Source organism: Hylobates moloch, unplaced genomic scaffold (assembly GCF_009828535.3).
Source record: "Hylobates moloch isolate HMO894 unplaced genomic scaffold, HMol_V3 SCAFFOLD_1, whole genome shotgun sequence".
Classification (NCBI taxonomy): domain Eukaryota; kingdom Metazoa; phylum Chordata; class Mammalia; order Primates; family Hylobatidae; genus Hylobates; species Hylobates moloch.
Window position 1 is genome coordinate 134,594,206 of NW_026652276.1, and position 10,717 is coordinate 134,604,922.

Here is a 10,717-nt window from a genome sequence, read left to right on the forward strand (position 1 = left end):
AGCACTCAATGAATGTGAGAAAAGGTAATAAGAAAAGCAGGAAGAAAGGGAGAGATAGTGGGATAGAGTAAAGAATACAGGAAGGGAGGGGAGAAAAGGGGATAGAGGAAAGGAGGGAAGGAGAGAGAGGAGAGGGTAGATAGACAGTTGGATCCCTAAGCTCTGTATCCTACAGACAAAAATTCTAGGCTCTGAGTTCCCCCCACCTGGCACTCTTGCACTGCCCTGATATCACAGGGACAAAAGATACTAAGTCAAAGGAGAAAGCCACAGAGACTGGATGAGATGATGCAACTGGAGATTCATTGCACCCGCAGGATGCACAGTCCTAATTGACTGACAACAGCAAGCACTGCTTGGAAGAGAAAAAATGGAGCATCATGCAGCAGAGCTCTCAGTCCCGGTACAACTCCTCCAGCTCCTGTGGGGGCTTCCTCTTCAGCTGTGCAGAGGCAGCCCCGGGGTTTCCTAGAGCAGCCTCAAAACAGACAATAAAGACCAACAGCTAATCTGGAAAATATTGATTATCCATAGGTAGGAGGTAGGAATGCCAGCTCACAAATTCAGTTGTGCAAAAAAAATTACATCTCTTTATTTTATAGAGTTCAGCCCAGTTTTTATTCTAGCATTTCCTTCATCCTAGGCATCTTGTGAAACTTGACCTCAGTAATCCACAGGGTTAAGCCATGGTTCCTGGAGTCAGGTGGATTGGTCGGGTGGCAGGTAGAGACATCTGGTATGTGGTCCTGGGCACACCTGGGAAGATACATTGTCCTTGTTTGTCTGGGGCCTTGGGTAACCAGCCTAGGACACCTGTGGTCCTACCTGCGGAGACAATCCATCTGGCATATGGCATTCTCTGAAATCATAGCTCCTCACCAGGATACTGCTAGAAAGCTAGGCTGATCTCCATGCTCCAGGAGGCCTGTATTCCCTGCCTCTCTCCTGCTGCAGCCCTGGCTTTTGTGGACTGAGTGGGAGGACACAGGTGCGTCCCATTCTGTTTTCTGCCTCTTCAGGTCACTCTGCCTCAGCCACCCTTCATACCTTTACTTCTTTCAAAAACCCTCAAACCCTCTGTGAAGGCTTATAAGGAAAATGCCAGCTATTCTTGCCTGTGACTTCTGATTTCTGCCCTGTCACTTACCTTATCCGTGCCGAAGAAGCCCAGAACAAACAACCTGCATGCATGGGGGAGAGAACAAGGAAAATCAGAGGCAGTGAAGCCAAACAAATAAAATAAGTTAATGCCTCAAAATGCTATCTAGCCATTCGAAAGCCCCAAGTCATGAGATCCAGAGATTCTCGCACTCTACAGAGATGGAAGGTGGCGAGGATGGCGTTCTCCCAAGACCTCATATATAATCCTCATCAATTCAGTCCAAAAATGTGGGTTCCAATGCCTGGCCCCTCTGTGTGTGAAAACCATGTGTGGCTTACTGTCTCTCGGCTTGCATTAACATTCCAGGGCTTGACCAAATGAAAGGGCAAAAGAGGGTACACACAGCCAAATTAGCTCAGTGCCTCCCATGCCTTTTTCTGGCAGGCAGCTGCCATTTAGGGGCTCCTTGCTGGGAAAATCCATCCCTTAGTACCAGCTGCAACCTTGTATTTATGAGTGAGTCAACCTTTTACCAGCATCACTTGTAAGATGCACACAGTGTTCTCAATTTTAAAAATATAGTTATTCGGCGTCTACCCTTTACCCAGAGCTGATTGAGAGATGTGTTTTCTCATTACATCAACAGATTCCACTGCTTTTGGTGTGAAAAGATGACAGATGCTGATGCTGTTGCTGTCTGAGTTAGTGAGCCCGTCTGCAAAGCCTGAGAATGTTTGCTGGAAAGGGGCAAGTGTGTGTGTGTATGCAAACACACGCACACACCCAAACACATGCATGTAGACACACATCAGCATGTGCAGCTTCATGGATGGTGTAGGTGTAGGCCAGGGTAGGCCTTACAAAGTCTTGTTCAAATATCTAAAAGTGCATTATTTTTTCTGGCTTATTTCTCTATAAGACAGTCCCTACATTTCAGCTACATTTCAGGATTCATTTCTCTTCTGCCTTATGTTATTGGCTTTCAGAAGGAAGCATTCCAAATAAAAAGCAATGCTGCATTTTCATCATAATTGATTTAACCCATAGGTTTGTCAGCTTTGTCAAAAAATGTATGTATCTTTTTTTATTTTTTGAGACAGAGTCACTCTGTCACCCAGGCTCAAGTCCAGTGGTGTGATCTCAGCTCACTGCAAGCTCCACCTCCTGGGTTCATGCCATTCTCCTGCCTCAGCCTCCTGAGTAGCTGGGACTACAGGCGCCCGCCACCATGCCCGGCTAATTTTTTGTATTTTTAGTAGAGATGGGGTTTCATCGTGTTAGCTAGGATGGTCTCGATCTCCTGACGTCGTGATCTGCCCACCTCAGCCTCCCAAAGTGCTGGGATTACAGGCGTGAGCCACCGCGCCCAGCCAAAACTTATGTATCTTTTAACCCCGGGGTCTACACCAGAGCCTGGCCCTAGTCGGTACCTAAAACAAGAAGGTATTCCTACCAACATCATTTTGTTTTTTTGCATTAGAACTTTCTGTCTTGCAGACTTCTAGTATTATTCTATTATTACTACTTGTCTCATATATTAAACCTGTGTTTGTTGCATGCCTGTGCTGAGATGTTTCTCTGTATATCTTTCATTCCTCAACATGAAGTGGCAAAATTGAAATTGTTTTTCTCGGGGGGATTAAATAACTTGTCCAGATCATGCAGCTTGTGAGTAGCAGAGTCGACATATTCCTAACTCCAGAGACAGCAGTGCACTGTGATCACCTTAAAAAACTAAATTGTTGGATTCACAAACATGAGCTCTCAAAGGGGCCTAAAGAACATCCAACCTCTTTTACTTTCAGATAAGAGTGCTGAGGGCAAAACACATTAAGTGATCTACTCCATGAGGTCCCACAAATACTTTTGGGACAAGCCTGGTTCCCTCACCTGTACTTGTAACAAATTGTTATTGGTCCTCTAAGGAGCTCTGCCGAATACTGTGGCACACATAATATGTCTAAGTTGGAGCCCCTGCTCTCAGGTGTTTGTTGCCTGCAGAAAAATAAAGAACATCAGTGAAATGCTTTCCCCAATCAGAATGCCTCAGGAGTGGCAGAAAGGAGGGAAAAGTTATAGAAAGGCTTCCTGCGACATATTTATTTTCAGTTAAGTGCCACCCACAGGAGAAAGCAGATTATCAAGGACTTTGTGTGAGCTACGATTCAGAAATCATTGCTGCCTCCCATCAAGCAGGGCACAGGCTCACCTGGCCTCTCTTCTGCCATCAAGTCACTGTTGGAAGAGCTTTGTAGTCTTCAGTTTACAGTAGGATAAGAGATTCCTAAAGGCTGCCCTAGAAGTGGGCCAAACTTTCAACTCTACCCATTGATGAAGCGGGAAGGGAGTTAGGAGGACTGGGTGACAAGCAGATACTTTGGAAGTTCTCTCTTGAAAGGAGGTGGTTTCACTTGATCTAATTTAATTCTGGAAGTAGCTCAAGTAAGAGGGTTATGCAAAAAAAACTTTTTTGGGATTAAGTCAAACTTTTATAAATAGGAATGTGCCTGATATCTTGATTTAAGCTACAAATAAATTTCTGGCACATACTGTGATTGAGTGACTGTCCAGATAATAACCAGGTTGCCTACTTGTATGCGGAATCATATTTCAGATAAGATGTAGTGGTTTACCATCCTACTTAAATCTTCAGGTAGTTCCCATTGCCCTCAGAATAATGTCCAACCACCTTGTGAAGACTGATGAGTCTGTGGATAAACTTCCCCCACTCCTTATGCCGCTACCCATGATCTGTCCTACTGATTTGACAGATGTCAAAAAAATATGAAACTATAAGTCAGGAGTAGAGCATTGGTGACAGCTTTAAAAATATTTCTTTGCTACTTTCAATATATAATTTACACTGTATGATTGATGAGCTTTTCATTTTTAAGAAGATGTTTACAACTTTAGAGCAAGTCAGTGTTGCTAGAGAAAACACAAATCTGAAAGATTTTTAAATATCAATTTTTATAAACACATGAAAAATCCTGAGTTGTTCTGTTTGGTACTAGATGCTAGCCATTGTATGCTACCCTACGATCCTGTTCTACAGAGACACAGGGCAAGCATCCCTGAACCAAAGACTAGCTAGAGGCTCACTAACCCCACTTCCTCTATCTGGGATGTGGAAGACTGTATTTCCCATCGGCCCCACAATTAAGTTGTATCCATGTGAATGGATCTCATGAGTGGAAAGCAGGAGGAAGCCAGGTACACAATGTGCAAATGGCACCCTAAAGCTCTTAGCATAATCCTGTCTTCTCCATCTCCGCCTTTTACTACAACTTTGGAAAACTGAAGGACCCTGAACTCCTAAATTACCACAAGTAGCTAATCAACCCTCCAGAGACAGTGATAGGCACAAAAGGAAATCTTTATGGTGTCTGGAAATATGGTTACAGGAGTATAGCCTAGCCCACCCTAATGAAAGCATCATCCTCCCTCGCCCTGCCAGAAATGACAGAGCAATGCTGGACTGCGGCTGCTGTGGCACATGCAATAGTGCAATGCCCAGCTCTCCTCCTGCAGGACGGAGGCTCTCATTCCCCCAGCTCTCAGGAGTATTGCCTGCCAAGGGCTCATAGCTGAGTGCCTCTCCAGGAATTGCCCTCAGCCAAAGAAAACTTCCTCTTCCAAGGTTATGACCCCTCTCCAAGATCAGCTTCATCTTATCATTGCCCTTTTAGGGCTTGCAAAAGCCTAAATTCCTCGCCTTAATTTGACATTCCCTTGCAGGGCTTCCCCTGTTCCAGGGGTGCCATGTGGTTTGCTGAGGCCTCTTTGGCAACTGTCTTGCAGTTTAACTTTTCCTTCTGTCCAATCGTGCTTCCTAGTTGTGTTCCCTCACAGGGTAATTCCTGTATTGACTATACCCCAACAAGCTTCTTGCATGAAAATGTGTCTCAGGGTCTACTTCTCAAGGAACCTGAACAGTGACACCTCTTATTCCCACAAGATATTAGACTCGCTCTTGTTTGAGAATAACCTATGCAAGACGTTCTGCTTTGGACAATTTTGCACTCCCATCCCTACTGAGCCAACCTGCATTGGTCGTTGACATCAAACATGTCAAGTCCAAATATTTTCTCCTCCATTTCTGCTGCTCTTTGACAGGCTTCCTGCTCCAGGCAGTTCTTCACTCTCTCTGTACCTCCTCCACTGTGGCATTTCTCCAAGCTATTGCAGTCGTGGGCATGGCTGCTGCCTGGTGGACAGTGAGCTCAAGGAGCAGATCTGAGTCTTCTGTGTAGCCACAGGGGTTATCTCAGTGCCTTCCAGGCCTGCTCCTCAGAGCTGTAGAGAAACCACCACTCCAGGGCTCACCATGAGTGGAGGGCTTTGGTGAAGCTCACCATGAGTGGAGGGCTTTGGGGAAGCCCACCATGGCACCATAACTTTTTTAGATATTAGTTTGGATTTGTTCTTTCTGTCTTGAGAGATTTGGAAAAGATGAGAGGTGTTTGGCCTTGTTTTCTATAGTATTTTTACTTTCACCAGCCTCTGGCCAATTTAGCAGGACTCTACATCTGAGTTGCTGGAGGGCAGCTTTTCTTCCTAGTCTTTAAGGAAATCTAAACTCACTGAGGCTATCAGTAAGTACACTGAGGCTATGTACTGGGAGAGAGTCCCAGTACATAGAAGAGAATGGAAGCCAGGGGTTTCCCCAAATACCGGGGCCTATGTTCCTTCCCTGGCAGCCTGATGAGGAGTGGGCTGGCTGTGGTCCCTACAGAGGACTAAAGTCCAGACTGTGCACTCTTGAGAGTGAGGAGAATGTATATCAATACAGGTTGATATTTTATGTCCTGATAGCCCAGCATCTTACAAGCTCAAAGTCAGATTGTATTTATTCTGAAGAGAGTCTTATGACATTTCTTGTACAAGAGGGTTTATGGTTAGAATTCACCCTGAATATACAGATAGTCAAACTGGTTTAGGGTGAATTTCTCTGAGAGTAAGAATATTATTTTAACCACCTGACTTTCTCTCTCTCTTTGTTTCCTAGCTAGAGGCCTCTGAGATGAGTAACACTTTCTCAGAGGCTTAACAATCCTCCTCCACTCCCTTTGTTCTCCTAGCAAAACATTTTTATAATATAAAATACCCTTCCCTCATCTGGCATATGATACTGACCTCAGGAGCATTCATCTGAATGTATGTCTCCAAGTTTATTTACAGCCTGACTTGTAAATAAAGCTAGGTGACTCTTTCTCTCCTAGAAACATGGAAGAATGTATGGGATTTAAGAGTGTTGGTGTGCAAATACTGTTTTTGAATAAAGGAGACAAATAGATTTGCAGTCTTAACAAGAGTCACCTGTCCTGGGAAGCATGCGTGGTATCTGGTACTTTAACCACTGACATAGTGATTTTGTACATATGCAGGTCACTGATACTGGAGAAAATAATAATAGCCGTGACTGTTTATGGGATAGGACTGCTTCAGATGAAGGAGATTCAACTGGCTAGAGATTGGCACTAATTCTGTATTATAACAAGCCTATTTAATTGAGAAGAAGTTTGCCCCTTCAAGCTCTAATGAGGTGTCCATAAATTCACCCTGACAATGCCATGATAATTGGGGGTATCATGAGGTGAATAAATTAGACCTCCCAAGATTCCATCAGCAAGACGAGCTTTGACCTTCTCCTTCCCCGGGTGGGGTGACTTTGCTCTGTTCTCCTCTCGAGTCGTTCTTCATCCTTCTCTGCCTTGCTCTGTGCTCCAAGAGGCTGAGCTGTAAGGACCACATCATGGGTCTCCCTGTCCTTTAGGAGAAGACATCTGCAGAGTAGGAGACACCAGTAGGAAATAGGGAGGCATGAAGGATTGGGGATTTATTTCCTTGGGTCTCTGTTGGGTCGCAGGTTGACACTGGTATGCGCCTCTCCGGAAGGCTGTGGGTCCTGTCTGGGGATTGTCTTCCTTCCTCACCTACAGCCACAGCTCCTTCTAACCACTCCACCCCCTTGCCTGGACAGCTCTCAGGGTAGCAATGACTCCTCAGTGTCAACAGATCCAGGGCCTCACCATGCCTTATTGGTATTCTCTAACCCTACTCACACATTTATGTGTAGCTTCCTCCTTAAACCCTCCTGTATTATCCCATCTTGCTGTTCAAGCATCATGATGATATATTATCCTTAGCTCCCCACGGCTGCCAAAGGTAGGGGGCAGCAATATGGTAGGCACAGTAGTCTTCCTTAGAAAACCTTGGCTTTATATCACATCATCACATCACACCATATATTACATTACAATATCCTATTTATATTTCTTATATTAACAAACCTCAATCTTCTAACCGCATTTGTCTGCCTTTATTTTTCAAGGGCTTATATGTGCTCCCAAACTCACTTTTGACCATGAAATACAGATGTTTCTTTGAAAATTAATGGGTCCAAGAATACTGTCTTGTTTTGGCAATATTCCAGGCCAATATTCCTCACCCAGTATTAGCTGATGCTGTTGCTCACCAAGCTTGTGTCGCCACTATGTAATTCTCCTGCCTCAAATGTCTTTTCTACTCATCTCTACATCTTCACAGTCTACTCTTTCTTGCACAGTTGATATCTCTTCTATTTATTCATCTGTCTAGCATATTTTGAGTGCCTGCTAAAGTGTCTGCTAAATGATAGGCCCCTCAATAAAAGAGGCATACAAGAACCTTCCCTACAATTTCATTCTTCTCTTCAGTGCCCCCAAATCTTCGTGCTTGTCCTGCGATGATCACATTCTACTTTGCTCTGTGAGAGTTGTATCCATGCCTGTCTTTGCCATCAGACTGTGTGGTTTCTGAGGATAGAAAATACAACTTGATCTTTGTCTTCTCCTCTTAAGAATCACATACATTCAAGTACATAGAATGCACTCAGTTCATTAACCTTCTCTCAGCCAGCAAATGCCCTGAGTGTCTGATCTGATGTGGAAGACTGCTTTGACAGGCTGAAATCTTTTGTCAGATATTTCAGAGTTGACAAAACATAGGTTCTGACCAAACTGAGCAATGTAGGCATAAAACATTATTATTAACTTCAGAAAGGGGATTTCAGAGGGAGCTGGAACAGAGAAGTTGCCCAGTCAGAGCTGTTCCGGTCACAAAATAAGTTCAGCTCCCCAACCCAAAGCCTCAAATAACTAGCCAGGATAGCTTTCATCAGTCTGAAAAATTACATAACTTCTGATAAAGTCTAGCCCAAACATTCCTCTCACACTGTGCTGACTCATACACCCAAAATATGTCTGACCAGTGAGGTAGAAATAAATGATTCTTATTGGCTTTTAACTATCATTCTCCCCAGCTCTGTTTTCCTCAGTCCTAGGGGCAGATTCTAATTTGGTACAGAAAAAAAAAAAAAGTACTCCTGCCAATTCCCATCCTGGAATGACTGAAGAAAAGAAAATGCATGTGATTATTTTAAAGGTACATGTATTTATTTTAAAGTGTCCTTCACAACCTCCACCCCGCTCCACACCCACCATCACCCTCATCACCATAGAATTATTTTAACCTAATTGCATCTTGGAATTATGCCAGTGCCTCATGTAAATAAAAGCAATGAGATTAAACACCCTGCAAAAAATGAGATTAAGGATAACACCCATTTTTCAGAGACTTCCGGGAGAAAGTCCTTTCTGCTTTTCTATCAGGAATAGATGTGAATTGATGAAACAACTGCTTTGATATAACTTATGTTAGAAATATTGCAAAAGGTATAATTTATCCAGTTTTCATTTCTAAACTGGATTTAAGAAACGTTACAGCCAATGTTTACACCCTACTTACAAGAGCGTAGGTGTCCGAGAGACACAGAAATTGTGTTGAACCCTCATTTCTGGTTTCATTTCATGTTCATGCCCCCTTGGCTTTCTCCTTTTCTTCTGCTTTTATCTTGTCTTGGCATATTTTCTGTATCTTTGATGGCTTCCTAAATACTTTACAGAAAAAGGAAGGGCATACCAAAATTTTAATAATTTCTCCTTTTGAACCCTTATCTGTCTACCTCACAACAGATCAGTCAAATCATTCAAAGTTAACAGTAATTACCCTCAAAGCGAGGGCCAAGATACAGGAGCACATATTCTGCATTCTCATATGCAGAGGCCAGATGGAGAAGGGGAGAATCCATCTGCAAACATTCGTCACATTGCCTCACCGCCCACTTCCACCCTCCAAAATGATATTGCCTCTATTTTCTCTAAAGCCTGATTGGTGGCCAGAGAGAATTGATGTTCTTGACCTAATCTTTATAGGAATTAAGGGTGAAAACACAGGTGCACACATTAATCTCTATATTAAGGGGTATCTGGAAGGCTCTTAGATACTGACATTGATACATGCTTTTGCAGTAATTCATAATTGAAAAATGGAATAAATTGATTCTGTCTTGACATCTTACCATTTAAACTGTGCTATACTTCTTCCTTATATCTTAAGAGAATAATTTGGAAAACGTAACGAAAATGTTGAAGATGGAAATTACCTTTGAAGTCATCTATTCTAAGTACAAACGTGTATGCGCATGTATTTTTTTAAAATTCGGTTGCAAAATTAGCTTATACTTGGTATAAGAATATCAGATTGGCCTGGAGTGTAAGAAGTAGAATGAGTCCTCTCACTGTCAGTCATATTTCCCAGAATAAGCACCATTAATAGGAGCGTTCATTCATTCATTAACGCATGCATTTATTCAAAAAAATGTCTATTGAGCAACAATTATATGCTAGGCTCTGAATTAAGACAGGGAGAAAAAAATAAATACATTGATATAGAAAATAATATTAGTTGATGAGAGAGAGAGTGACAAGCAAGGTCAATTTAGATAGTGTGTGACTGCATGGGAAAGGGAGCGGCAAATGCAGAGCCCTTCAGGCAGGGGCGCGCTGGGTATGTTCTAGCAACATCGAAGAGGCCTCTGTATCTGTGATGCTGTGAGGAAGAGGGGGAGTGCACAACACGAGATTACCAATGTCAACAGTAGGCAGATTTTATAGGTCATTGAAGCATTGTGCGGAGCTTTGTTTGCTTTCTAAGTGCAAGGAGAAGAAATGAGTGGTTTTAAATGGGAGTGTGCCAACTTTAATAGCAAAAAGCTTTTATGTGAAAAGACATGATCTAGGAAGATGCCTGAAGATTAATTTATAAGGAGGCACCATTCAAAGGGCAGAATTGCCATATATAAACATGGATGACCGTTTTGTAGTATTTATGCTTATAGCTATTTCCTGTTGCATTAAATCCTATAATAGTCTTAATAGCAACAACAAATAACAAAGCTGGACTAGCCAACTCAGCAAGATCTATCTGACATCTTGCCAGTACCTGAGATCACAGGCAGAGCATCCAAATGAGGCAAAGGGATGCACGTGCTTGCACCACTAGAACAGCCTATGCCTTTTCTTTATGAAATTACTAGTATCTCTGTATATATTTTATGATATTTTATTTTGAAATAGTTTAAGATTTACAAGAAGTTTCAAAAATAGTACAGAATGTGCCCTTCACCCAGCTTCCCTCAATGACAATATTTGGCATAACCACAGTACATGTCAAAACAAATCAGCATTCCTATAATACTATTAACTTAGGTACCGACATTATTTGGATTTCTTC

The 10,717-nt window shown here is 42.7% G+C and overlaps 1 long non-coding RNA gene across 1 annotated transcript; it reads right to left on the minus strand.

Annotated features, from left to right (window-relative positions):
* Positions 1–610: 610 nt before the first annotated feature.
* On the minus strand, positions 611–8,976 carry LOC131382961 (uncharacterized). The gene is made up of 3 exons (XR_009212595.1): positions 8,891–8,976; positions 1,148–1,181; positions 611–756 (listed from the first exon to the last, which is right to left on the minus strand). It is a non-coding gene; the product is annotated as an uncharacterized LOC131382961 (long non-coding RNA).
* Between the last annotated feature and the right edge of the window lie 1,741 nt (positions 8,977–10,717).